This window comes from Pteropus vampyrus, unplaced genomic scaffold (assembly GCF_000151845.1).
Source record: "Pteropus vampyrus isolate Shadow unplaced genomic scaffold, Pvam_2.0 Scaffold42, whole genome shotgun sequence".
In the NCBI taxonomy this organism is placed as follows: Eukaryota; Metazoa; Chordata; class Mammalia; order Chiroptera; family Pteropodidae; genus Pteropus; species Pteropus vampyrus.
In genome coordinates this window covers 8,355,643-8,383,595 of record NW_011888823.1, presented here as the reverse complement: position 1 = coordinate 8,383,595, position 27,953 = coordinate 8,355,643, and the positions used below count along the sequence as shown (strand labels likewise).

At 33.2% G+C, this 27,953-nt stretch overlaps 1 protein-coding gene and 1 pseudogene across 1 annotated transcript in view; one reads left to right on the top strand and one right to left on the bottom strand.

Annotated features, from left to right (window-relative positions):
* The window catches only part of ERBB4 (erb-b2 receptor tyrosine kinase 4), a 1,016,037-nt gene that overhangs the window by 897,893 nt on the left and 90,191 nt on the right, over window positions 1-27,953 (bottom strand). The gene's annotated exons all lie outside the window — the stretch shown is intronic.
* LOC111738714 lies at window positions 22,600-22,718 on the top strand (annotated as a pseudogene).

Sequence of the window (27,953 nt, the reverse complement as noted above, 5' to 3'; positions counted from 1 at the left end):
AGTAATATATATTAGTAATATCTTTATATATTTCAGAGCCCCCTGATTGGAGACATAGATATTAATAAATGTTATGTCTTCCTGATATATGGTTCCCATTATCATTATGAAATGCCCCTCAGTATCTTTCTTTACCTTTTTTATCTTGAAGTCTATTTTGTCTGAAATAAGTACAGCCATACCCACTTTTCTATGAATGCCATTTGCTTGGATTATCATTTTCCACCCTTTCACTTTGAGTTTATATTTGTCTCTGGAACTAAGATGTATCTCTTGAAGGCAGCATATGGTTGGGTTTTGCTTTTTGATGCAATCTGGAACTCTGTGCCTTTTTATTGATGATTTCAGTCCATGTATATTTAGGGTGATTATTAAAATATGAGGTTTTCCTAAAGCCATTTTATCTTTTGTTTTCAGGTAGCTCAGTGTCTCCATTGTTTCCTTGTCCTTGCATTTCTATCTGTTATTTTAATTTGGTGGACATTTGTGTATTTTTTTCTCTGGTCCTTCTTGTTTTATGTTATGTATCTCAGTTCTAGATCTTTGGTTTGTGGTTACTATTAAGATTAAGTAAAGGATAGCTGTATATATAGAGTAGTCCATTTTCTTCTGCGTGTGCCTTCTCTCCATTCCCCTTTGCCAAATTGGATCTTTGTTCTCTCCCTTTTTTGTTATTATTGTCTTGAATTGTCCCTATGAATGCTGAATATTCATTTCTATCTTGCAGTAGCAATTATCTTCTTAATGTTTAAGCTTATAATACCCGTTCTTAATAAGGTTTGCACTATCCTTTTTCTGTCTCCCTGCTAGTCATCTTACTCATAGTTATGTTTTTTTTTTTTTTGTCAGTTTGTTTCAGGTGGGCTGGCCTGTTTCAGTATTTCCTATAATGTAGGCCCTGTAGTAGAGAATTCCCTCAACTTTTGTACGTCTATCAAGGTTTTGATTTCTTCTTCATATCTAAAGGAAAGCTTTGCTGGATATATTATTCTTGGCTGGTAATTCCTTTCACTTAATAGTGTATTTGGTTCCACTTCTTTCTTGCTTGTAAGGGTTGTGCTGAGAAGTCCAAAGACAGTCTAATGGGTTTTCCTTTATAGGTTACTGTCTTCTTTTCCCTGGCTGCCTTGAGATTTTCTTTCTTTGTCATTAATTTTTGACAATTTTAATATAATGTGTCTTGAAGAAGGCTTTTTTAGGTTGAGATATTGGGTGTTCTGTTCGCTTCTTGGATTCGAAGCTCCAGGTTATTCCTTAGATTTCTAACATTCTCATCATCTATTTGTCTGAATAAGCAATCTGTTCCCTTCTTTTCTTCTCCTTCCGGTATACCTGTTATTCTTGTGTTGCTTTTCCTGATGGTGTCAGCTAGTTCTTGTATATCTCTTTCATTTTTTTTCCTACATTTTCTGGTATCTCTTCTTCCTTCTGAATCATTCTCAATTTCTGCCTTCAATGTCACTGATACTTTCCTCCAACTGGTCAGCTCTATTTCCTAAGCTTCCTATTTCACTCTTCATCTCTTTTAGAGTGTTTATCTCCACAAGTTCTATTTGGTTCTTTTGCATGGTTTCAATCTCTTTGCTAAAAAAACTCATTGTGCTGTTCTATTTTGCTTCTAAGTTCTTAGAATTGTTGATCCAATTTATTATGCATCTCACTGAGTTTTTTTCAGAAGTATAATCATGAATTCTCTGTCATTTAAATTGCATATTTCTATGTTTTTAACCTTATTTTCTGAAGATTTTTATCTTTCTTTCTGAGCTGCCTTGTCATCCTGGTTGTTCAGTGTTTGGTGGACTATTTCTCCACTTAGACATTAATGGGAGTATACTCTGCTTTTTTTCAGAAAGAAGATTTATTGTATAGAGGTATCTGTTTAGCCTGTTGGTAAGAAGGAGTTTTTCTTTTGATTTGAAGTAGGAAGCATCCAAGCCTCTTGAATCTCTGCTTCGAGGCTAACAATGTCTTTTTTTTCTCTCTGATATACTGAATGTTCAAATCGTGATTGGCTACTCCCCATTCCAGTCCTTGTGTGTGGTGCCCCAACAGTGGTTTTTGTTTCTGTACTAGCTGTACAAATTCCCCCGGGGCTCCACGGTGCTAGGTCTTGGAGGATATGGGGTGGAGGGAGGGCATGCTCTGGGTTGGTGGGTGGGAGTTGTTGCTAGGCTCTGGATCTCAGCCTCACATTTCTCAACAGCAGCTGCTAAGATACAGTTGTTGCCCCACCACACTTAGTTCCCACTCCACTTTCTGCCTGATCCCTGGGCTCCACTGTGTGGTACTCGCTGGTCCCTCAGTCAGGGCTTTTCCAGAATCAGCTGCAAATTTTCCTCTCTCCTTCCTCCTGCAGGGAGATCCGGCTACGTGCAGCAGTTCCTTCCAATCTCTCTCCTAGACTGCCGCAGTTCTGACCTCTGGAAGTTATTATGTGCAGATTCCTCACACTGATATGCTTATGTGTAGGTTGAGTGTTATTTGTTGAGTTTTAGATGTTCAGCTTGTTGTTATTTCAAGGGGAGAGATCCAGGGAGATCCCTCACTCCACCATGTTTCTGATGTCATTCTCCTGAAATCAAAATCTCGATGTGATATTTGCACCTCCATGTTCATTGCAGCACTACTTATAATAGCTAAAAAGTAGAAACAACCAAAATTCATCAATTGATGAAAAGATACATACAATGGAAAATGATTTACTCAAAAAAGGAGAAAATTCTACCATATGCAACAATATGGATGAACCTGGAGGACATTATGCTAAGTGAAATAAGCCAGTCACAGAAAGAAAAATACTGCATGATTCCATTTAAATGAGGTATCTAGAATACTCAAACTAATAGAAATAGAGAGTAGAATGGTGGTTGCCTGAGGCTAGAGGCAAGGAGAAACAAAAATTACTAATCAATGGCTATAAAGTTTTCATTACACAAGATGAACAAGTTCTAGAGATTTGCTGAACAATTTTGTGCCTATAATTAACAATACTGCATGACACACTTAAAAATCTGTTGAGGGCAGATCTCATGTTAAGCATTCTTATGACAATAAAATAAAATGTAAAAAGGCAAAACTGAATTTGAATTATTTCTTATTCGATTCCATTAAACAGGTCTGCTAGCCAAGTCTGCTCCTGACATTTTGATGGAGTTTAAGTATCCAGTTTAAGCCATAATCGACTGATATTTTTGGATTGCTTGAAACTACTGAACAAGAGGCGTCATTGGATAACCCTTTTAATAATAGGTTTTAGACTCTAAAGAGTTAAAATGCAATGATTACTCACACAAGTAAAGGGAGAGGAGAGGAAAGCAGAATCCTAAAGTGGAGGTCAAAAATAGAATACACCATCAGTTCCAGCAGAAGCCCAGAGATGATAAGTGATGCAGCAAGTCAATGGCCAAGTTAAGACTAGAATTACTTCCTCAGGATAGAATTACTCTTTTCTTCCACCTCTTCCTTCAATGCTCAGTAAAGTTCTATTTAGTTTTTAAGACTTAGGTCAAATTCTATTAATCCCACATGGACCACAAGCAGAAATAATCATGTTTTCTTCTGTTCCCACAGTATCCCTTATAGTTCACTTATCTACCCATTTGCTCTTTCAGACAACAAATATTTTTGAGCAAAAACTATATGCCCAACACATAGTGCAATAAAAAAAATTTTTTTTAAATCACTTTTCTATGGATCTGGTAGCAGTGAAAGGGAAAACAGATAATATGAAAATAAAAAGTAAAATATATGTTAGTTATAGTATGTTAGATGATGAAAAGTAGAAGAAAATTAGCAGAGGAGGGAAACAGAAAGTGTGCATTTAGAGCTGATGTGTGCAATTCTATACGGGACAGCCCGTAAAAACCACAGTAGGAAGAATAACATTTGATTAAAGATCTCAAAGAGATGAGGATATATTCTCATAATTAATTGTGCAATTCTATTTCCCTCTATAGGCCAAGATCTTCAAGGTTAAGGACTGCACTTTAATCATTTTGTATGCCAGCATCTAGAACAGGAGCTACTATTTAAAAGGAGCTTCCTAAGTACATGTTGAATGAAAAATCTCGAGGTTTTTAATGTAAAGTTCAGTTGTCTTTCAACTACACTTAGCTTTCTACTTCAAAAATTTCTTGAGTTTGAATATGATACTGATGTAAATCAGCAGCACACTTAGAGCTTCCTACACTCTCGCTGCAATTGAATGTAATAGGGATATGATTTCCCACATGTTATAGTCCAACACATTTAGAATGTAGATTAAAAAATGAATCCTAAAAATATTGAGAGACAAGCCTAAGGCCACTCGCAATGAGAACTGATGGACCACCTAAATCTACATTTTCACATTATAACAGAGTTCTAAATAAATACATTTTATCAGTTTCTATCTACCCTAATTCTGATTTTGTTCTAGGCCTTAAGCTTATTTTAAGTATCCTACAATATGTCTCATTTAATATTTAGCACTATTGTCACTTATAGGAGTCTGAGCAGTTTTATAAATAGTAACATTTATACCTGTGGCTACAAAGTTCAAGATGTTTTCACATTCAGATACCTACCTGCAGTAATATCTCATGTTCTAGGAAGTCACTACGCAAAGAAGAACTCCCTGAGAGTCAAAGGAAACTACAAAAGTCGGTTCACTTTTGACTGAAAATATGACGGCAGACCTGAAACTAGCATGACCAGTCAGTCTGGGAGGATGAAATGGCCAATTTCTTGATGCAAAATGGGAACAGCATATATGGCTGAAAGCCATATTAGGGACAAAATTACTACTACTTATGTGCTGTTACAAAGATAACAGATAAAAGATGATTACACATATTACAGTTATCCAGTTTTCATTATAAGGACTAAATGATTGAAGATTACAGAAAAGCCAGATTGAAGGAAGTGTAGAGGACAGGTACATTAACAAAAAATTTACCTTTGTTGCTCACCGTTAAAAACCTTTCAGAGACTCATTGTAAAATGGGAACTGACTCTGGTTTGTCATTTGGGATAATGTTTTTATGAATGGATTGATTATTGGTTCTAAAAATACCAATACTTGCATTATAAGTCCTTCAGCAAATTCTCCATTACCAAGTCTAAACTCCTTAGTATGAGATAGAAAGTTCTTTGTGGTCCAGCTCTTCTCTCCCTCCCCACACATTCCACACCCATCCGTTCTCAGCTCTCTGTAGTTTCCTAAACATGCCATGCTTTCAACACCTACTCCAGTCTCTTTGCATGTATTCTTTTCTCTGCACAAATACTCTCTCCCACTTCCCAACAGGGCACATTCCTGTAAAATACTTACCTTTAGCTGGAAACTGCCCCTGACCCCCACTATTCATTCTCCCTGAGTTAGCACCTCTTCCCCTTCTAAATCCTATTACTGTTGAGCTTATCTCACTATATGAAAAGATTGTTTATATATTTCGCTCCTTCACTGAACTAAAACTTCTAAGGAAAGTGTCTTATTCATGTTTGAAGCAGCAAAGATATTGAGCTGAATAGCTAATTATAAAACAAATATAACAGAAACCAACATTTATTTAGTGCCTAATAATCGTCAGGAACTCTTCCAAGGTTAGGGAACTGAAGCATAGTTTAATTAACTTGTCTAAGATTACAAAACTAGTAATAGACAAAGACAGGATTTGAACCCAAGCACTCTGACTTTAAAGTTCATGCTCTTCACTACTACTGTATAGATACATCTTAATTATATGTACATATTTGTTTGTAAGTAAATAAATAAATAGGCATATGTATGTATATGCACTATTCATATTTATGTATGTATATTTACTTGTGTATATACACGAAAAAATGACTTTTAAGGTGCACTCTACACAGTAGTATAAGCTAAATTACTTCAGCGAATTAGAAGTTTTGATAAAAGAACATTTGATAACCTAAAAATTGTCTTCTTTCCAACAAATATATCATAGTAACCTATTTAATAATTTACAAAACACAATATCGATGTACATGGGTTGTTTTTTATGAACTGAGTTGTGTATCGAGAAGATATATTTATCATTATTGATAATGATACACATCATTACTAGGTAACTTAGTAAAATTTTGAAAATTTATGCATAGGTCTTCACTACAAGATTAAGTCTATAAAATATTTTTTCTTGTAAAGATAATTACCTGAATTTTATTTAGAAGAACAAAAATAAATGCTTATAAATATATTAAACTGGTTTTTATTCAGTAATATTTATATTCCAAAGATTTTTTTAAAATCAATATTTTCTGTACCAGTGGTTCTCAAACATTTGCTGCACATCAGAATCGCCTAAGAAGCTTTGAAAAAAATGATGGTTGGACCACTCTCCATTTGTCCCCCACAAGATGTTCTGATACCCAAGCATTAGGATATTTTAAAAGTTCTCAGATGATTCCAATATGCAGCAAATTCTGGGAACCAGAATTCTACTGAAATTTACCTGCATTTATTATAAAATTTTACTGGAATTTTTTCCATATATCATAAAAGTAATTCTGTCATTCCAAATGATCATCAACTCCGTAATGCCAGAACTCAACTTGTAGTTTCTGGGACCAAATTTATTACCTGCCTACTGCATTCTTCAAAGATAATTTCTTTCATTTTGGCTAATTCTCTTTACAGATAATAGAAATAATTTCTTTACTACATCATCTTTTCAAGGACACAGTTAAATTTACTACCTAATCACAAAACTTAATTATGCTTCATTTCCATAAAGTATCAATTTCCATATGTTTAAAATGGAAAAGCATGTAGCTTGGACATGCAATGGGTTATTTAGAAGAAGAGAAGTTGGAATAAGGGTAAAAATGCATAGAAACACAAATGTTACTAATTGTATTATACCACACTCTCTCTTCCTTAAACTATCTGTTCATCATAATCCTTGTTTATAATCTTAAGCGTTGTCTCTGTAAAAAAATGATAAGTAAACTTACTAATGTTTATTCTCTCTTCTTTTGGACCCAGAGTAGAACTGCATTTCCTCACATCAGTGAACTCGGACATGGCCATTTGACTTTATTTGATCAAAGAAATATAAGAGTAAGTATCATGTGTCACTCCTAAGCAGAAGCTCCAAGAGCCAGTAGAACTTCCACATCTTCTCTTTTTCCTCTGGCACAACAAATGACGAAGTTCTAGATGGTGACTGCTCCATAAGCCTCGGTCCAGAAGTAAGGACAATGACAATGGTGAAGAAGAGCACCCAGCCATTCCTCCCTGGACCTTTAACGTGAGTGAGAAATAAATCCTTGATGTTTAGAAATCCTTGAAATTTGCGGATTATTTTTTACTGTGGTGAAATCTAGCCTATCTTTTAATTAAATTCTATATTTACATACAATTATGTATTTAAATATGTATCTATTTCAGGAAAATATATATCTCATGTATAAATGAATTTGTTAAGAGTAAGAACTGCAGGTACAGTGTTTGTGAAAATATATCCAAGGTAAAGACAGTGATGACTAGCCTGTAAAGCATGACGACCAAAGAGCTTTGTTTATCACATGCTCATGCTGAGAATTCGTTAAGCATTTTCACTACCAAATTTGTAAAACGAGTTGTTGGGTTCGGTGTGCTCACACCATGAGTCACATTCATCAGTCTCCAACATGATAATAAATCACTGAATGATACAATGAAAATGTTGATCATTATGGTTCAGTAACAAATGTATGACTAAGTTTTTGTTCTCACAAGACATCACGTCAAACACAAATTTCAGAGAGGAATGATTCTTCAGACTAAACACTGCAGCACTCTTAAGTCTAAATTCATGTATTCTAGTCATAGACATACACACTGAAAAAAATCCAAGCTCAATTTGCAGAAAACAACGAATCTAAAATAATAAACTCTTAAACTGATATATATTGAAGAAACTTCATGGACTGCTTAGTTATAAAATTTGAAAGAGATAACTGTTTCTTTTTAATTTTCAGGAATTTCAATTATTTTATAGGTATAATAATTGTAACTAGAAGAAAGACATTTTACACAGCTATACAATAATATAATCACAAAAAGACCATATCATAATGACTTTCTACTAAGAAATACATGGTAAGAATCACTGTTATTAATGATGAAAATTGTGTAATATATTTATTGATGCATTTGTTAGGGTTAGGCAGTCAGGAATAAGAGCAAACATTCTAGAACACAAATTAAAATATGCAAAATTACATAGTGTGTGTGATATTACAAATGGGGAAGAGGTTGTTTATTTTTTAAAGAAATTATAATTGAGAAGGTAAATTTAACTAAGGAAATATATAAAACATATATATGGAATTATTTTGAGAAAATTTTATGTTTTATTTCCTTATTTAAGTTTTCTTAGTTTGGAAAATCCTGAAAGTCATTTAAGTTTGCTTTAAATAAGACTTATCTACAGCATGAAGGCATGTGTGGTTTCACTAAATAATATACTCCTCTCATTTTTTTTCACCTAAGACTAAGAATTATTTAAGGCACGAATGATTCATATCTTTTGAAATAGTATTGGCTAAAAATGTGAAATTAAATATGAATATATATTATTAGCAGTTATATTACCTCCCACTTCATAGTTATTTCATGTAAGAATATGACACTTAAACTGTTCTTGTATTGACTATTCATCATTTAAGTTTCTAACATTTACACAAATATACACATCTATACTTATAAACACATAGTCATATAGTTCCTCGAAGATAATTTGTTGAGTAATTTCTAGCTGCAAAATAATAAAGTATAGCTATACTCTATAATGACTAACTTTTTAAATACTAAGTTAGGCAACTCTATTGATCATATTTGTATTCAGACAAATTAGAATATTCCTGTCTTAAAAGTTACAAGTTAAAAAAGCAATTTAAGTAAAATTCTTTAAACTACATTTTTATAAAAACCCTTGGTTTCATAACAAAATAAACCCAATTAAATTTTTTTAATTATGAAGTAATGAAGTGTTATATGAGTAACTAGAACCTAGACCAAAAACAAATCATTTATTTTTTTTAAATAATAAGGTATCAGATATAGATAAATTTTTACATTTATTTCTATTCTACTTGTTTCAAAGTTATATTTTTCAGTGTCATAACCAATACACTCAGAAGTAAAAAGCAGTCTTTAAATGATGCTCCTTTCCAAATTTAAGTCATTTTTAAACTTTTTCCTACCCAGGGAACTCCTACAAATTTTAGAAATTTACGCAATGGATATTTGTGAAACCAAAAATTAGAAAGACATATTGACATACACCAAGAAGGAAATTACATCAAAATAGTTAATTAATGGAAAGATAAATGTTTACTGTCATACCTATTCTGATGAATAAGCACTGCTGTCAGAAAGGGAGATGTGACAGCTTCTCTCTTACCCTGGCTTGTACTCCTACCCTCTTTCATTCCAATTTCTAAATCTGCCAGCTTTGGATCATAGAGGAGTAGAAAAGTTCTTACTTGATAGGTAAAGGAGCTAGTTTTGGAGCTCTTAGAACTTGCCAGTTGTTTAAAGTGATTCCTCAGTCCTAAACAATTTCTAGAGCTCTACTAGGAAGCCACGCTCCCTTCTCTCCCCTCCCTCTTAAGTCGGAATTCTCTTACCTAAAGTTTCCCTAACAAGGATGAATGCTACAATTAGTCCCTAATTATCTTGTAGTGCCTGCAGCCTCTCTATGAAAAGGTGATTTTGATCCTCCAGACCAGCTTCTTGAACAGGACTAAGATGAGGCCACACCAGCTTTTCCCGATATCCCTCATCTGGTCCATTGGAAAGACTTATTCTTTTTTCTTGGATCAACTCTGGGAGTGTAGCACAACCATGTCTTAGTTACTCCAAAGTCAAGGTCATTAGTCAGTCTCTCACAGACAAGTCCACCATATCCTTCAAACTGTCTTTGGTTTTCTTAAAGGCATACTCGTGAAGAGAATTATGCCCACTATCCCCCTCTGGAGGATGTGGGAATCAAAATCACAGCATCAGAATCATTCTTTGCGAATCTTCTTCAATGTCCCCCTTAATCTGGCTAATGTGTTTAAAAATCCCAGTAGTAGTTTTCTCCTCACTTTCTTCTTTCAAACTGATCATGATAGTCTTGTGGTTCCTATTGTCTTCAGGTCTCAGCTGAAACTTCCATCCAAATGTATTCAATTACATATATAATTTGAAACAAGGTAACTTTTGTTTTACAAAGCAGCAGCTTAAATGTATTTCTGTACCATGTTAGTGTATTTTTAAAAAGATCATAAAATATTCAGCTCCTAATTGTCAAGTTTTGTAATCTACATCAGTCTGATGAATAGGATAATTCCTTCTGCCCTGCTTTGTGATATGTGGACACACATTGAAGTAAATAGTATTTTTATGGTGTGTTACAGGAGGAAAAGTCCTTGCACATACACCTAGTCTCTCATTTACTCATGATTTCAAATGAGTGGGAAAGCTAAATACCCACATACACATCTGGCTATATCATTAAAATCTCAGAATATTAAACAGTCTTCACTGTTATAACCCATTTACTCAACTGGATAAGCCATTTTTGCCAAGTTTAATTTAATTATGATGATCACAATTAATAGTGGTTGGAAGGAATACAACAATACAGCAGTTTGTATACCTTGTTTGTCTTATGCTCACTAATGGAAAGCATCTGGTTAATTTTAAAAGCCAGTAACACAAACAATATGGGTAAAGCATGGTGCAACAGAAAGGGCCCTGTGCTTGAAATCATAATCCAAATCAAGTCTGTATTCCCACATCTTTTAGAATATTTTATAGGTATTACCTATATTTAATAAGCATTTATTTTCACATGAACATATACATGTGTGCATTTTTAGAAAACCACACAATAGTTTAGTTATCTTCTGCTGATAATCTATTATCTATAGTGCTTCTGTTCATGAAAAAAAAATCTTCAAAATAATAAAACAACAGATACTCCACCACAATTCATACCTATAAGAATCCTGTAAGCTTATTTAATCTTTCAGATTCTTAGTTGTTTTGTTTCTCTTTTTTTTATCTGTAAAATAAAGATAAAATTAACCACTTGCCTGAGTTCTTAGTATCTGATGAGAAAATGTATGTGAAACAGCTCCATGAAGTAGTACAGTAAAGTGGTTGTATCATACTCCTAAACATACACAGATGCACACAAACACAACAATTCAAAAAAAACCTAGCAATATCTCATAGGACTTCATCTCTGAAATTGCCTGACTGCTATTTGAGATCCTTCAAACTTCAACAGTAACATGTTTTACCACTAAATATCACCACTTAGAATACTTTACGAAGAAGAATGTTTTGTAAAACTTCTCATTTGGCAGATTCATTGTACTATTAGTGAAAGGCTATAAAAATTATATTTTCATTCTATGTTCTTTTAACTAAGAACTTTAAAAATTCAAAATGATTTAATATTTGCAATTTAGCAGGCTGAATGTCTTTAGTAGGTAGAGGTGTCTTGCATACCAGAAGTTCATCTACAATTTGGAAGGTGATCTTTCTCCTAGAAATCTGAAGTGCTGTAAAAACTTTATGTGGCACTGAATTGCTTCACTCCAAAAACTCGGGGATTTCCAATATGAGTTTGAAGAAATTTCAGGGCTACAATCTTAGTATTTTAAACAAAATTGGTAAGTTGGGTACTTTGGAATTTCTGATCCTAATAAAAATATGAAGTTTAACGATTCCTTCCCAGTCCTGCAGACATCGGAAATGAGTACAACACTTTTTTTTCCCCTAGCTTTCATTCTGTTTCATATGAATCTGAACTAGAAAACATATTGAATTGATTTAAATAGAAACCCACAGAAGGAAGCTGGCTAAAGACATAGAGGCTAACTCATAATCTGTGACCAGACTGGTTTATCTAATGATGTAGTTGTTGTCACAGTAAATGACTACATGCACAGATTTCTGTCTAGTTAGACATTTGGCTTGAAATAAACACTCAGAGAACTGGATCCAAACATCAACTAGGCCAAAAGTTCCCTTAAGCTCTGCCAACCTAATGCTAATTCAACTAGGAGTAACATGCTTTTTTGTTTCACAACAAATGAGTGTTTGAATCTATTAAACTGAATCTGATGATGATTTCAGGAACATGTCTGATGAGAACACTATCCCGCTGCAGTAGGTTTGGATCCTAATTTTCTTGTCAAACGTCACTTACTTACCTTGATATCCTAGAAGTGGAAGGGACGATCCAAGAATGGAGAGAGGAAATATTATGACTGTGTAAGTTGATTCAGGAAAAAAAAAAAAAAAAAAAAAAGCCCATGTTTAACCACTTAACTTTATTTTGTAATACCTACTTTATGATTTGGTATAAACAGTACAGTATTTCTCTGTCTGAAATTAGCCCCAGCCCACTTTCCTAAAGCTTCATTAAAAGCAAGGCAAATTTAATGAAATGAAGCAGCATAAGTAAAAATAATTTACATAGAATGTTGTATACTTGTATTTGCAGATTTTTCCTGCCATATAGCTGATGAGAAAGGCATCTAGAGACAGTGGGGAAAATATTAGTAAATAAAAGATGTAACAGAGAGTTATTTGGCTGGCACACACACACACACACACACACACACACACACACAAACAGGAGACTTTCCAAACTACTTGAAGACAAAAGGGATACACACATCTAATCACCATGAAATGTGTTTATCCAGAAGACACTGATATACTGTGTATATCATTGATAAACATTGATATTCTAGGACAAAATAAAGAGAAAATACCTAGCTAAATATAAATAACAATGCCTATCTAAATAGCACCACACCAATATTTTCTAAATAGCATTTCTAATGGAGTTTATCTTCCTCTTTGATGTGTTAGTTTTCTATATTGATGTTAAATACAGATAGGGCTCTTGGCAACATGCAAGAATTGGAGAATTTCTGTTTTCCATTTGACTTATTATATCATCCTTGGGACCACAGTAAGCTATGGACTTTGTGGAGTCTAGTGCAAAATAAAAATGTTGGATCCTTTATTCAAATTAAGAATTTCAAGATGGTGACAACAAAGCATGAATCCCTTCTAAGCACATGGTCCTGTGTGACTACACAGACTGCAGACTCATGAAGCCAGCCACACATAGCTATATCACCAAAACTTTCCAGTGACCTGCATTTGCATGCCAACAAATTGCAAAAGACATGGGAGGTAGTTACTAAAGCACAATTCCTTGTCAACTCAATGGACAGTTACCTTCCCACTGGATCCACCCATAACCTATTTATCTGCCACCTCAAAATGAACAAGCTGTTGAAAATATGGCATCAAGGATAAGAACGGGGGAATTAAGATACACATCAAGCCCCCCAGTTTCCTGTCTTTGATAGAAATGCACAATACTGTACTATTTACAACATCCTTTCATTCCTTTGCTAGAAAGGTCTGGCTCACACCACTGGACACTTGTGAAAAGATTAAACCCTGAGGAAAGGAGTTTAGAAATGCTTTCTCATTTTCAGGATCTTTTCTTCCTACATTCAAAAAGATAATATCTATAATATCTGAATTAAAACTTTTGAACTTCAAACTGCCTTGTTCTTGAGTCAAACTCACATAATACACTCATATAAAATATGAATAAAGCTTTTAAAACCATGACAAGATTAAATTAACTAATCTATATATATGAACTCTGTGAAAAACCCAAGTTCAACTCTTACATCATTATTAGCGATGCATTATATTACTATACTACATATATATGTATAGTCTGGAGTCACTACAGAAATTGAGCAAGGAAATTCTTTCATTAATGCAGGCTACAGGCACACCTCAGCCTAAGGATTCGTTTATCTTTCATCTATCAGCAGGTTTTTTTTTTTCCAGCATTTCGAAGCTTGACTAATCCACAAGATAATATCAGCATATGTAAATCCTTAATTTCATTGGATCCAACTTTATTTGGTAAATGAGGAGGTTTTCCACTTCCTTTCATCCACCCTATCATGGATTAGGCCTTTGATGAGACAGTATCATAAACTGACTTACTACAGGGAATATGCTTCTAAGAAAAAGTATACTAACTAAAGAAGAAAATAGAATTATATGTTTTAAAAAATTCTCAAAAATTAGTGTTCAAGATAGAAAGATCAGGAGATATGTTTTATCTTCTTGTTTTTTGAATTCTACTATAAGTCCAATTTAAAAGTTAATTTAAGGTTTATCATGTGTATTTCTAGTTAAAAGAAATGTTAGATAAAAATTACTTGTGATTTTAACATACCATGTGTATATGTGTATGTGTGTGTACATATATATGTATACATATAAATGTATATACATGTTTTTAATTCATAATATTATTACATATCCTGATTTCAAGAGTTCAAATTCATTAATTTTGTAATTTGATTCACTTATTCATTTCCAATTATTCATTTAACTTTGAAAATTTACTATATGTTAAAGTTAAATGCATCTTATTCATTTTTGCATAATTTATGCTTAAGACACCTAAATATATTTGGCAATCAATCCATAACTAGAATTGAGTTAATTAGTGTCCTATTCTATAGTAGGATCCAGAATATTGACTACTTTTGAGATTCTTTAAAACTTCTCTTTTAAATAATGAATTGGAGACATCTCTGTAATCATAAGAGTTAAAAAAAAACTGAACCAGTCAAGTGAATAAGTTTATTTAGAATACTCTCGGAAAAGTCTGAAGAATTTAAAATTAAAAGTATATAATCCATACAACTTTGATTTGAAGTCTACACTCAGAAGACATATAAGACATAAACATGTAGAAAGGAGTGACCAATTCAGAGAAGGCAAACATGGTGGTATGATGGCATAAATGGAAATATGCAGTTTTAAAGATGTTCCCAGCACCATCGAAATATAACATACATTTAGAAACTTCATATTTGATTAAATATCAGATCTCTAATTGCTCAACAAGATAAATACATCATTTGTGCTTAGTATTTGCTATTTGCTGGTGAACTGTCACAAAAGCGTTTGTACATTAAGACATGGAGGAAAAAAATCAGTAGCTCTCTGCAAAGTCAGCAGAAACAGCAACACAAATTAACAATTTGTTTTAAGACATTTAGATGACATCGAGTTTCACCAGGTGTGTTCTATGCACAACCCAAAACTTTTGCTATGAAAGGAAAGTTCTCACAGAGTTCTATGTCATCAGTGGTCTACGATCACATGACATAAAAGACTAGTAGACTCTATTCAGAAAACCACTGGTCCTTGCTCTCTATTAATTTTGGTAGGGGAGGAATTACCAAGTTAGATATTAGCGTAGCCCCAAGTTAAAACATTAAAAAGAATTCACTGATGCAAATGCAAGCATATAATTTAAAATTATCAAAATTAATCCCTTCAGCTGTTACATCATTTCGATAGAATATTTATCAATCATTGTTGGTAAAATAAATATTACTTTAAAAACCATAGAGTGTAATAGCTTTAAATAATTTTTGAAACTTAAAATATTCAGAATATCATAGCAGATATTTTTAGAAGATAACAAAGTAAATACTAAAGATCAGTAATAAAATCAAAGTTATAAAATTTTAAGATAATCTGAGTAAATAAGTACTATGAGTATAGCTAGTGGCAAAACAATTTTCATGACGCTAAACTTCCCAAGGAAAAGAATATGAGGGGGGCAAATAAAAACACAATACAACTACAATCAAACAGAGAGATGCACATGCTTAGAGAAACTATTAGTTTATGTTTGTGATTCATATAACAGTCATTGCACACAATACCAAGTAAAGCTTTGTAACTTAGCTACTATCTTCTAAAATTGCCACCAGAAAAATCCCAAAGTTGACACTGAGAATCTGAATCACAGAAGGAAGAGGCGTCATCTTTAAGATAAAGGGAGAAGACCATAAGTAGAGATACAGCTAGTAATGTCAATAGTTGATGACCATTGGTAAAATTACATGCATCTACAGTGGGAAAATGACATATCGATTACTTCAGTTCATACTGCAATAAGGAGCAGCAAACGTGTGACATTGCGTGCCCTATTCTTATTGACACGTAGGATGTCTGCTCTATGAATCTTCTGGGTTAGTGTACAAATAAATACATAGATGAAAATGATTAAATGCTAATTAATTGCTACCCACACAGCATAGGCGAACTAACAATAATTACAATTCTGCATGCACAACTATTTTTAACATTCTTTAATTAAAGTCTGTGTGTTTGATGCTGTCTCTTGTTAGCTTTGTATTTGTGTGTTCAAATTTAAGGAGGGTGATAACACAATGCAAAGAAAACTTTTAATTAAGGTACACTTTCACTAGGTGGAGACAGACACATACTTGACCATGTGATTTAAAATATTGAGCCAACGTGAGAGGAAGATTTGCCTATAGTCCTGATTTGGCCCATGAGTTTTTTCACCAAAATATATCATTAAATTTATTAAATCACCAAAAATATACTATTAAAATATAAATAACATTTTAGAATTCTGTGCTAAATCATGTAACATCAAGTTTTTAAAAGTAACACTTTCTGGAATACAATCTACAGTTCTTAATCACAACTATTGTTAATCATGGTTTAATAAAGACTATTTTGTTCTCATCTTTATTAGATGTCCTTTGACAACTCATCTTGAAATTTTTATAGCTTTTCTGTACATCAGATCATCCTTTCATCAAAATGCCTACTTAGCTATTGGAACCAAAAGAACAGTCTTTGTTTTACTTTCAAACCTATACATGGGTTATTCATTAAGTAAATATTTATTGAATACCTACTTACTCTGCATCTGGCACTGCCTCAACCTCTACAATGATATTCATAGATACACTATACTCACTGACTGTGTTTCATTTTATTCTCCTTCAGCATTTTTTATTTATTTATTTTTTTTTGCTAGCTGGTATACATCACTTTAAACTATAATTTGGAGTAACAGGAAAGTTTATGTATTTTTCATTTCTTTGTCCCTGTCAACTAAATGCTTTAATAATCAAATTGTTGATATGCAAGATAAGTCACTTAATCATGTGAATCATTAGCTTCACGGTTCAATTATAATAACAAAGTTTTCTTCTGAATCAATTCACATTTGAAACATTTATCTTTAGAAATGTCTTCTGATATCAAAAATAACAATCAGACTTTTCATCTCCTTTTTCATTTATACAAAAGCTAAAATTTTTTACAAAGCATTTTAGATGCTAATAACTTTGGAAGTATATTATTGGTCATTGTTCTCTAATTTTAACTTTGAACATAATATCATTCTTCATAGAGGGTTTAAATCATACCGAAAAATACAATTTCTGATTGTTTTATTAATTATTAAATGTATTTTATGTAAAAATGTACATTAAAATAATTTTTTATAAGACTGTGGTTATAACGTACAAATAGGCCTTTTTCATCATGCATTTTCTCTAAACAAATATTTCATTATGTTTTAATCATTTCCTTCTGTGGATGAAACACAGAAGCTGATATTTTGACTAAAGTCTTTCATAAAAATCTCATCTGTCTCTTTCTTTCTCTACATGTGCATGTACACACACACAGAGAAACTTGGAGAAACTTTTATATTAATGATGAATATACATGTCTGTACCATTTATCTATCTATAAGGCATATACTGAACTGTAATGATTCTCGAGCAGTAATGATGAGTTTGTATAGCTATCCACATCCCTTCATGATCACCTCTTTTGAAGTAAAGTCTATATTTTAAAAATAATTATTGTAGATTGTGAGTATAGTCTAGGATCACAGAATAGAGCTGAAAGCTAACTGGCCTACCAGAAAATGAACATAAGACATAGGCCTTACAACTACCATACTCCAGCCAAGTAGTGCTCACAGACACCAACAGATATAAACAAATGTTAAACACTTGTGCTGTACATGGGACAGTACTTTTCTCATAAATTTATACTTCTGATGCTTTAAGTTACAGGATAAAGTGTAAAAAGGTCTTGTGTACTTATCTGCATTACTTAACAGTATCTACTTGTAAGAGATACCCGTTTTATACCATTTTAGTAGAGAATCAATTTATCATTCCATTCCATTTCAAATGCAGTAGTCCAACCCAATCCAGAATGCATTATTGATATGGAAATGAGTGTAATTAGCAGTGTAAATGATCTGTTATTTATGATACAAGTCAGAGCAGTAAATCACCATTGGTTCACTATCATTACTATGCAAATAGAAGAAGCCAGTTAATGGTCCATGTGTTAAAAACAGGCCACTTGCTTGCTTATTTGCAAATGAAAGGCAAGGGTGAGGGTTTAAGGTAGAGATGGTAGTTTATCATATTGTCAGTCTTAGTACTTGCACTAGTTTTAAAAGTTACCCATCTTTCTCTATTGCGTATTCTGCCTTGAGCCTGTTCTAAGGGCACTTTCGAATTTAAGGATTGGGAATAATTGGGAGAATGCTTCTAAGTGTTTTGCAGTGTATGAAATACTTTTTATGTCATCTTGGAAAAACACCATAAAATGTCCTATTATGAAATAAAATAGCATCATTGGTCACAAAATTAACTTCATTTTCCTGTAAATATATTTCATTTTCTTATAAGAAAGTAAAGTAGCAATGATTTGAGTACTCAAAGACTAAAAGAAATATTAGTGGGCCTTATTAGAAATTATTCAGTATACCTAAAATAAATTGTTCTGCCTTTCTTGCTTGGTCCCTTTTGTTTAATTTTCTAGGGTATGTCAGTTTATGGGAACTGAGTGCATTAGCTGCGGGCCAATGATTTCCTAGTAAAATGTAAAATGGGAACAAAAATAGGATGCGTAAAAAGCTAGGGTAGGAAGAAGGATTAAGGGAAACTACAATTTCTGTAAGCTTCACATGTATAGATCTGATAATTTTTTAAACTATTTAGAAGACTTACATAAATATAGAACTTAGAATAATAATACCTTTATGTTGAAAACGCACATAGTAGATAGAATTTTAATCTCACTTAAATAAATTAGTTCTATCTTTCGACTCTATATAACTGGCAAATTCCTTACAGAATCTTATTTTTCTTTATTGCTAATTTTTATTAAGCTATAGGTTCAAGAATGACATAAGCTGGGCAAAAATTTTATATGAACAAAATAATAATATATTTAAATATAAGATGATGGAAAACACATTTTCCTATTTTTAAAAAATTACATATACATAGTGGCTAGATCTGTTCTTGGTTCATCATTTGAGGTACTGATTTATCTTTTGTAAATATTATATTTTTCCTCCTTTAATTCCAAGTTGATAACAGGACCATTGGTTTCCTTCACCTCACTAGATTTCCAAAGATAATCTTTTCTGGCTTTTGTTTTTAAAACCTTAAACCCATTGAGAAAATTACTAGAGGGAGGGTGAACAGTTTGGGTGTGAGCCTATGTATTAGTATCAAGAAGAGAAGAAACAGATACATACCCGACTAAACTTGGAAAGAGAAGAAAAGTCTCAGGCATTATAGATAAAGTAGCCCAAGTCTCATTCCCTGGCATCACTTTTATAAAATGGCCTGACATTAAGATGTGAGTTGTTTATTCCCCAGTTTATCAGAGTCCTAGCAACCAATAAGTCACACAATCAAATTAGTAAAATTCAAGGAAAGTTAATATAGACATTATTAATTTTAAAGTTGTGGGCAGTGTGGGAGAATAACAAAAGATAGTGCAGGAATGAGACCAGAGCATCAGGGCTGGCATCAGCCACTGGCCCAACAGGACCTAAGCAGGGAATAGAGAAGTTACACAACAAGGAGAACCTTTTAAAGTCAGTTTCCTTTAGAGCAGCAATAACCTTCCATCGAAGGACACAAATCAAGGTATCACAGAGAGGGAATCAGGAGAACAAATACTCAGTCTCAATATCCTTTCTCACTCTAATTTCCTACTGTGGTTTCCCAAATTGATAATTAGATGAACCTAAACAGGATCCAAAAAGCAGAAGAGTCCACCAATAATTACCCACATGCCAGCCTTCCAAGCCAACAGCAAAGCAAGGATTCCCAAGGAAGTAGAAGAGCACTGTCTTCAAGGTATCATATACTTTAGATAGGTGAGCATACCAGAGGTGACTGTCATACACCAAAAAACTAATAGTCCTCCCTCAAAATTTTATAGGGCATATGACAACATTTTTAAAGCTCTTAATATGTTATATGGATTGTGCTGAGTGCTATACATAACTCATCTTTCTTCCCATTTATAGTATTTTGAAGTAGTCATATCATATTATTCATCTCATTTTATAGACTAGGAAACTGAGAGATAATTATATTCAATAGATTTAAATATGTCTGTATTTTGTTTTAATTACTTTCTCCAGTTGGGAATTTATCAGCATATTTAAGTCAAATATTAGAAAGCATACAGGCATACTTTGGAGATACTGCGGTTTCAGTTCTAAAATACCACAATAAAATGAGTGTCGCAATAAAGTGAGTTGTAATCTTTTTGCTAGTGGATGGTCTTGCCTTCCATTTGTAAAAGATGCAACATCTGTGAAGTACAATAAAGCAAAGCACAATACAATGCTGTATGCCTGTATGTGGTTGTTCAGTGAACAGGCTCTAATTGCTATAATTTCACCATGTTCTTTAGCAAGATAATTATTTTTATTCTTCTTTGTGTTTGAAACTTCACATCTCGTTTCTCAGTAATTCCTGCAGTCTCTTTTTACCTTTAAAATGTATCCAGAATCCCACTTTCTCAACACCTCTATCCACTGCTACTATGCTGAACAAAGTCAACGCACTCTTTCACCTGGATTACCACCCTCGTCCCCCATCAGTATATTCTCAACTGAAGAACCAAGATAATCCTTATAGAATGAATGTCGAATCAAGTCACTCCACTGCCCGGAACCCCCCATGGCTTTTCATACGTCTGAAAATCAAATCTGAAGGCATTACACACCTTCTGTCCCATTATTTCTACAGCCGCATCTCTAATGACTGTTGCATTTTCTTAGCCCCTCATACATAGTAGTTCTTACTATCTCCTTGAACAGAGCCATCATAGCGCCTTTGCACTTTCTGTTCTATCAGCCTGTACCACTTTCCTACTGGTTTCTTTACTTCCTTCTGATCTTTACTCAAACACCACTTTTTCAATAGGTCTTTCTCTGACCACTCTATGTAAAATTACGAATTCAAGATCCCAACATTCATTGTCCTCTTTCTTGGTATATTCTCTGTAACACTTATCTAGTGTTCCATATGTTTTATTTATTTATTGTGCCTCCTTCTAAAATCATATAAAATGTACCAGGTCAAATATTTTGACAAGGATTTTTAACTATTTTGTCCATGACTGTTTTCCAAAGATTAAAACATTTGTTGAATGGAATAAAAAGTTGGGGAAAGACAGGACCTCACTATCTTGTCGTAATCCAGGTAGTTTGTTGTTTAGATCATTCTCTCTCTGTTAATATCATCCTGAGGGATGACTTTCCCTGAAAGGAGATGAGATCAATGACTCAATAGTCATAATGAAATACTAATTTTCATGCTTATGGACAAAGATAATAGAATTTTATAATTAACAAAGCTGTTTTAGGCTATAATTTTAAATGCTTTTTTATCCCAATGTGTAATCTTAAACAACAAAAACAACAATAGAAAACAAACCATGATTTTGTTTCTGTACAATGTACTAGTGGTTGCGATTTGCTTTTTAGTTACTTTTAATATGATTAAACCGTAAGTAACCAGGATTGTGCTGCTGCACAACTATTGCATCCAACTGTGAATCATAGACTATCTTTAATAATTTAATGGGTGCTCTCTCTATATATAATGCTATTGGAGACGCACCCTGCTAAGTGTTAAATAACTCAGATTCTGTAAATATAGCCTTGAATTTTCTAATTTAAAGGCAAAATTAGACTTCAGTATGTCTAAATGTCACCAACAACAGTAATTAGCAGTTACATCAGCTTACTGAGAATTAGTTGATAAGAATCCAATTAGATTTTTAAATCATCATTGCAAATTACTGAGCTCTATTTCCAAGAAATATATTTTACATCACTAATGACCCATCGAAGTTGTAGAGGGTAACAGTTTTGTTAAAGAATGACCTCTGAGAGACCTACTTTTAGTTAGCCTCTTCAATGAAAAATCATTCATATAATTAGCTTGCCTCATCTCTTTCCTGAGTTATTCAGATGGGCAGTGAGGAGGGCAGCTACACACTGGAATCATCTCTAAGTCTAATAATACAGCATTTTCCACTTATGTTATACAGTCTTGATTATGTGATAGAAAAATTATCAGACATCAGTACTGTAATACAAAGTTACATATTGTGTATTCTTAAGGTATAATATTTTAGAAACTTTATACTACATTTAGCTAACTTATTTCACTTGTAGATAGAGTAGCCTTTATAGATTAACTGATATTTTCTAAACTATTTTCAAAAATTCCATTAACCAAAGTTTCAAAATGTATATGGTTATTCAAGCTCCAGTTTGCATCCATTATCAGTGTGACGATTCATGTAGAAGCTATATAAAGTATATATTTTATTATGTGTAGAACATTTTTTCTTAATATCTCGATATAGTCTACGGCCATACCACCCTGAATAAACCCAATCCCGCCTGATCTCGGAAGCTAAGCAGGGTGGGGCCTGGTTAGTACTTGGATGGGAGACCACCTAGGAAGATGAGGGGCTGTAGGCATAAAAAATTAAAAAATAATAAGGGATTATAAGGTGACAAGGTCCTTGCAATCTGTGAGGTCAACCAAGGGTTGCCTCGCCTAAAAAAAATCTCTATATATTATATATATACACATATGTGTGTGTGTCTGTGTGTGTGTGTATATGTATATATATAAATTTGAGAAACTACTGGGGTAAATTTAACAATTCTCACTTCTGCTCAAAATTATATATGATTTCTGAAAAGGCTAACCTTCAACCACTTGCATTTTATAGATAGAAACATCTTCATATTTAAAAACTGACAAAATGTTACAAATTGTATCTCCTCTTAACACAAGTCTCACACTTTATTTCATAAACCAGGTCCTCAACAAGAAGAATTGATCTAAGAAAAAAATGGGTCCTTGACAGAAGTCCTTTCTTGGAAAAATTTTGATCTATATATAATTCGTCAGAAGTGAAGAACACATATATATCTTAAAATGTTAGAAACTATAATTTATTTTTTTTTGATTCCATAGTAAGTCAAGAGGAATCCAAAACTACTCAGGATAACAAATCAAACACATTGAAATCTCCATACTCTGGAGTGATGAATTAATTCTATGTGATGGCAGTGTGCATTCTAAATTCAAAGCCTGAGTTTACTGATGATATTGTCATGCACTCTTGCAGAGTCATTACTTGAAAGAGAAATGCCCAAAGAGATACTTTATTTTTTTAATCTTTTTTTTTATTATGGTGATATTGGTTAATGAAATCCAGTAAGTTTTAGGTGTACAATTCAACAGCAAGGCATATATATATTGTATTGTGTGTGTAAGGAGATACTTGAAATTTAAAAATTATTTTTTCTCCCTTCAGCTGTTAAACTACCTCTCAGGAAACCAATAATTCACAAAGTGAAATTAAGCAAGGTGACTCAATTATGTAGCTTTATGTTCCAGTTCCTGTTCATGCTTTAAAAAGGCTTGTTAAAATCATTTTACTCCTTAGTAGTCAGCAAGAGAAAAACCAATCCACAAAGGAATTTCATGGTGTGTATTCACAGTCTTATAATCTGAATCGTGCCCTCTGGAGTCCCAAGGATCACTGACAGGTAAATCATAGTTGTTATAATGAATTCCGAAATCTCATGACTGCATGAATAGAAATATGATTTCACATGGCCGGCAAGTCTTTGAATTTAAGAAGTGCTAGAAAGACAGTGTTACGGTCACATGACAACGTCTGTCCCTGAAGTACCTAGATGATGCTTATGGGAATGACAAGTTTTTTTTCATACTTTAGAACATCGGAGATTAAGAAAAAGTGCTAGAATTCATATTTTTCCTTATATTATATAATTGAAACATTCTATATTTAGAACATCTATATAGGGCTAATAAGAGATGACAAAGTTTTTCTGACACAGACTCTTATGAGCCTTAGGGGTATGGGTGGAGAGAGTATGGAAAAAAATAACCACACTGTTTTTACCACAACTTGGAATCAATGCAGTCACTAGACCTCACTCATATACATATACACTTAAAGATATTCACCTTAGTAAACGTCCACCTTTGAAAGGGAATCCTGAATCTTTCTCTCCTGCCAGTGGAATGGCTGATTTTAAGAGTGAATACACATCCCATTCTCCTTTAATTTGTCAGCAGGAACTCTCTCTCTCTGTTTCTCCTTCTCTTTGTAATCTCCTTATGCTATGGAATCAAAACACCAAGGTTCACATTCTTTTATTACATAGATCATTCTCAATACAACTGAAGGAAGAAATAAGAGAGAATGTGCAGCTATTGTTACCTGCCTGTTAGATGAAAAATGTAAAATATCAAGAATTTTACTGCTCAAGTTTTCTCATCTTTCATCTATTTTCTGAAGAAAAATTTAAAGAAAAAAGATATAGTAGATACTAAGTCCAGATTTCTCTGATCTAAAAATGAACTCACACTTTTTTCTACTTAAAAGCATACTTATCAGATAACCGAAATAACTTGCTATTTAGTCATTCATATTTCTTATAGAAAAACAACAACAATGTTTCTAAGTCTCACAGAATAAAGAAAATAAAATAAAAAAAGGTAACACCTTAGAGGAGAAGATTTGAAATCAAGAGATGACCAAAGGAAATTATGAACAAGATAGTGTAATTGTTCCTCTTATTGTCCTCTCGTTTTCTGTTACCATCTCCTACGATTCCACCTAATCCACAGGTAAAACCTCCCTTAGGTCCATTACCACCACAGACTCCCAATCTCCAGTTTTGTTTTCTTTTTAAATCATGGCCAACACTTATATAGAAAGGAATACTTTGTGATGTAAGCACTCGCTTATTTGAAGTTCTAAATTGGTGATACCAAAAGACTACTATCCGATGAATCTAGAAAACGAACATAAATTCTTTTTAATATTCCTATTATGGCAAAATGTAGTAAATAAATAAAAAACATAATTATAGGAAGTTTATACTTGTAGAAATAAAAATATGCATAAAGTTAATGATAAAAGCTAGCATTTATTGAGCACATACTAAATGCCGGGTTCTAGACAAAGTATTTTCATACATATCCTAATTTACTCATATCAGCCCCTTAGATAGATGTTAATATTATTTAGATACAAAAACAGTCTTAAAATTATATCTGACCCAAGCTCCAGAGGTAGGACTTGATCCCATGGCTCTCTAACCCCAAAGTCCCTGCTCCTAACATACTTTAATACTAGGTCCATTGCTTTAACACTTATAAATTTACATTTAAATACAGTGGTTTGAAAAGGAAAATAAATAATGCTCCTTTGGTATGTTCCAGAAAGTTCCCAGATATGTCAGGGCCTAGAAATGATTCTCTATTGAGAATCTTGATCAATGAATAGGCAACTCAATACATGTTCCAAGACAAATAATTATAACGTAGGGAGAGGATGTACCATTAAAATCTTCCAATCATTGTATATAAAGAAGAGACCAGAAATTAATAAATTAGTGCATGTAATCTCTAAAGTCAGTTTTTAGTAAACACTGGTGGCAGTATAAACAGGCTGTGGGAAAAACAAACAAACAAACTCAGAAAAAGCAACCATTAAGACCCTGAAAACCAAGTAAATCAATTCATTTAGAAATTCAAATTTTATATCAGTTATAAATCACATTTTCAAAGAAATAAATATAATATCATTCTACAAATAAAAGAAAATTTAGAAAGTCACATCATCTCCAAGGAGCCATAGCTGCCATCCACCAAATATGATAAGAAAATATATTAAAATAATTAAAAGACTCAGCCAGCTTACATTGATAGGTGAGTCTATCTCCAGGATAAATGCAATAATACTCTCTCAAGAGAAAAAAAAAGAATGATGAAAAGAAATAGCTACTAAGTAGCTATGTGGTCTTGTGTAAACCTCTCAGAGGCTACATTTCTTCTCTCTGGGCCTCAGTTTCTTCATATTCTTTTCAAGTTTTAAACACCAAGTTTTACAGCATATTTTTTGCTTTTTCTGACAAAAGAAGAAAATATACAAGTGAGTTCTATCTTTATTCAGCTCAGGGAAGAACAAAAGTTAAGGATGATGCAATCAGACGCCAATGACAAACCTGTACCTTAAAGTAGCAATGTCACAAACGTAACTGGAATGGCCAAACCTTTCTCAAACAAAAGAGACTTTTAACATATTAAGACTTAAAATAGATAATCTGAGTGCTTCATTATTAATGACAGAAGGCAAAGAATGGATTTAGGCAGAACACACCAAAGGCAAGAGTGGGCTGGAGGTCAGGTAAACCAGAGATTACAGGTTCAAGCACTAGAGTAAAGGCTGAAGACCCCAGGTCCCTGTAAAAACCAGAGGCTGCTTGTGAAGCAAATCGTATGATCTCAGGGTAACATGAAGTGTTAACAATAAGGAGATCCACGGAAACTGAGCAAAGGACAGAAAAATGACTTGCATGGTATCCACCCTTGGTGGTCTTTATCCTCATTCGCCCCATCTACAATTACTAAACCAGTTTGGCCTGGAGAATATAAAGAGAATACTAAACACAGCAGTGTGCTAGAAATTATTCAGCTCCCTGAGACTCCCTGAGACATAAGCATTTCTCATAACTTCACCTGCTTTCAACTTTGAGGATTTCAGATCGAAAGTAATGTTCTTAGCTGGGACATGAACTTGGTAGTAAAATTATATGGTGGCATATGTAGCAATTTTTAAGTTAAGAGCTGTCATAACTAGTATCCTGCTTTCCTTTATATTATAAAAAGAAGGCTTTGGAGGTGATAAACCTTTTAACCTCTGTTCTTCATATACTTTAAGTTCTGATATTTAAGAAAACTAGAATAGTTGGTCAAAGTAAGTTTTTTATAAGAAACTCATTCTTTTGGTTCTGACTATGACCCCTCCTGCTAAAGTATTCCCTATCATCTGCACTATTTACACTACAGAATAATGTTTAAATGCCTTTGTAGGTCACATAAGCAAGTCCCTCACTCCATAATCTAGTTAGTGTTGCCTCCTACACTAACCTGATTCTCTAGCAAACTTCTTCCTTGCTCCATATGTCTACGAAACACCAGATTGTGTGTAATATCTTGCCCGTATCATTCTATTTTTTCCCTCCATGCCTTTTCTTCTGTGGTTTCCTCTAATTGGAACACCTCCTCCTCTTCATCTGTTTGTTGTATTTACCCTTTAAAAACTTACCTAAAATACCACCTCCTCCAGGAAGCCAGCCAGCCTGATATTTCATCACCGCCCCTCCCTAGTTCATTAGCAGACCAATCCATTCACTAGTTCTGCTTACATAACATTCTAGGCTTAAATTTAGTACTGTAGTCCATATTATTTCATGAGTATCTATTTGCACTTCTTTCAAGTTTTATGTCTATGAGGCCGACCTTAAAGTGACTACCTATTTTCTCCTACAATAGAGTTTACAATTCAGATAACATCCACCAGTTAAATTTAATGCATTTTTATGTTTATAAGGACAGATGTGATGCAGCATTGTATAATGAGAAGAAAAACACGGTTTTTGGAGCCAGACTTAGATTCTACTCCTAACTCTATTACTTGCTATGTACACTGTGGTAAGTTAATAACCATTTTCTGCTGTTTTCAGACCTATAAATATAGGAGAAAAATACCATAATCATTGTGTTGTTATAAGATGTTATATAAAAAGCAACAGGCAAAATGGGTAATAAACAAATATTATTGATGATTTCCTTTCCATTGTAGGCTCCGAGAAAATAAAGGA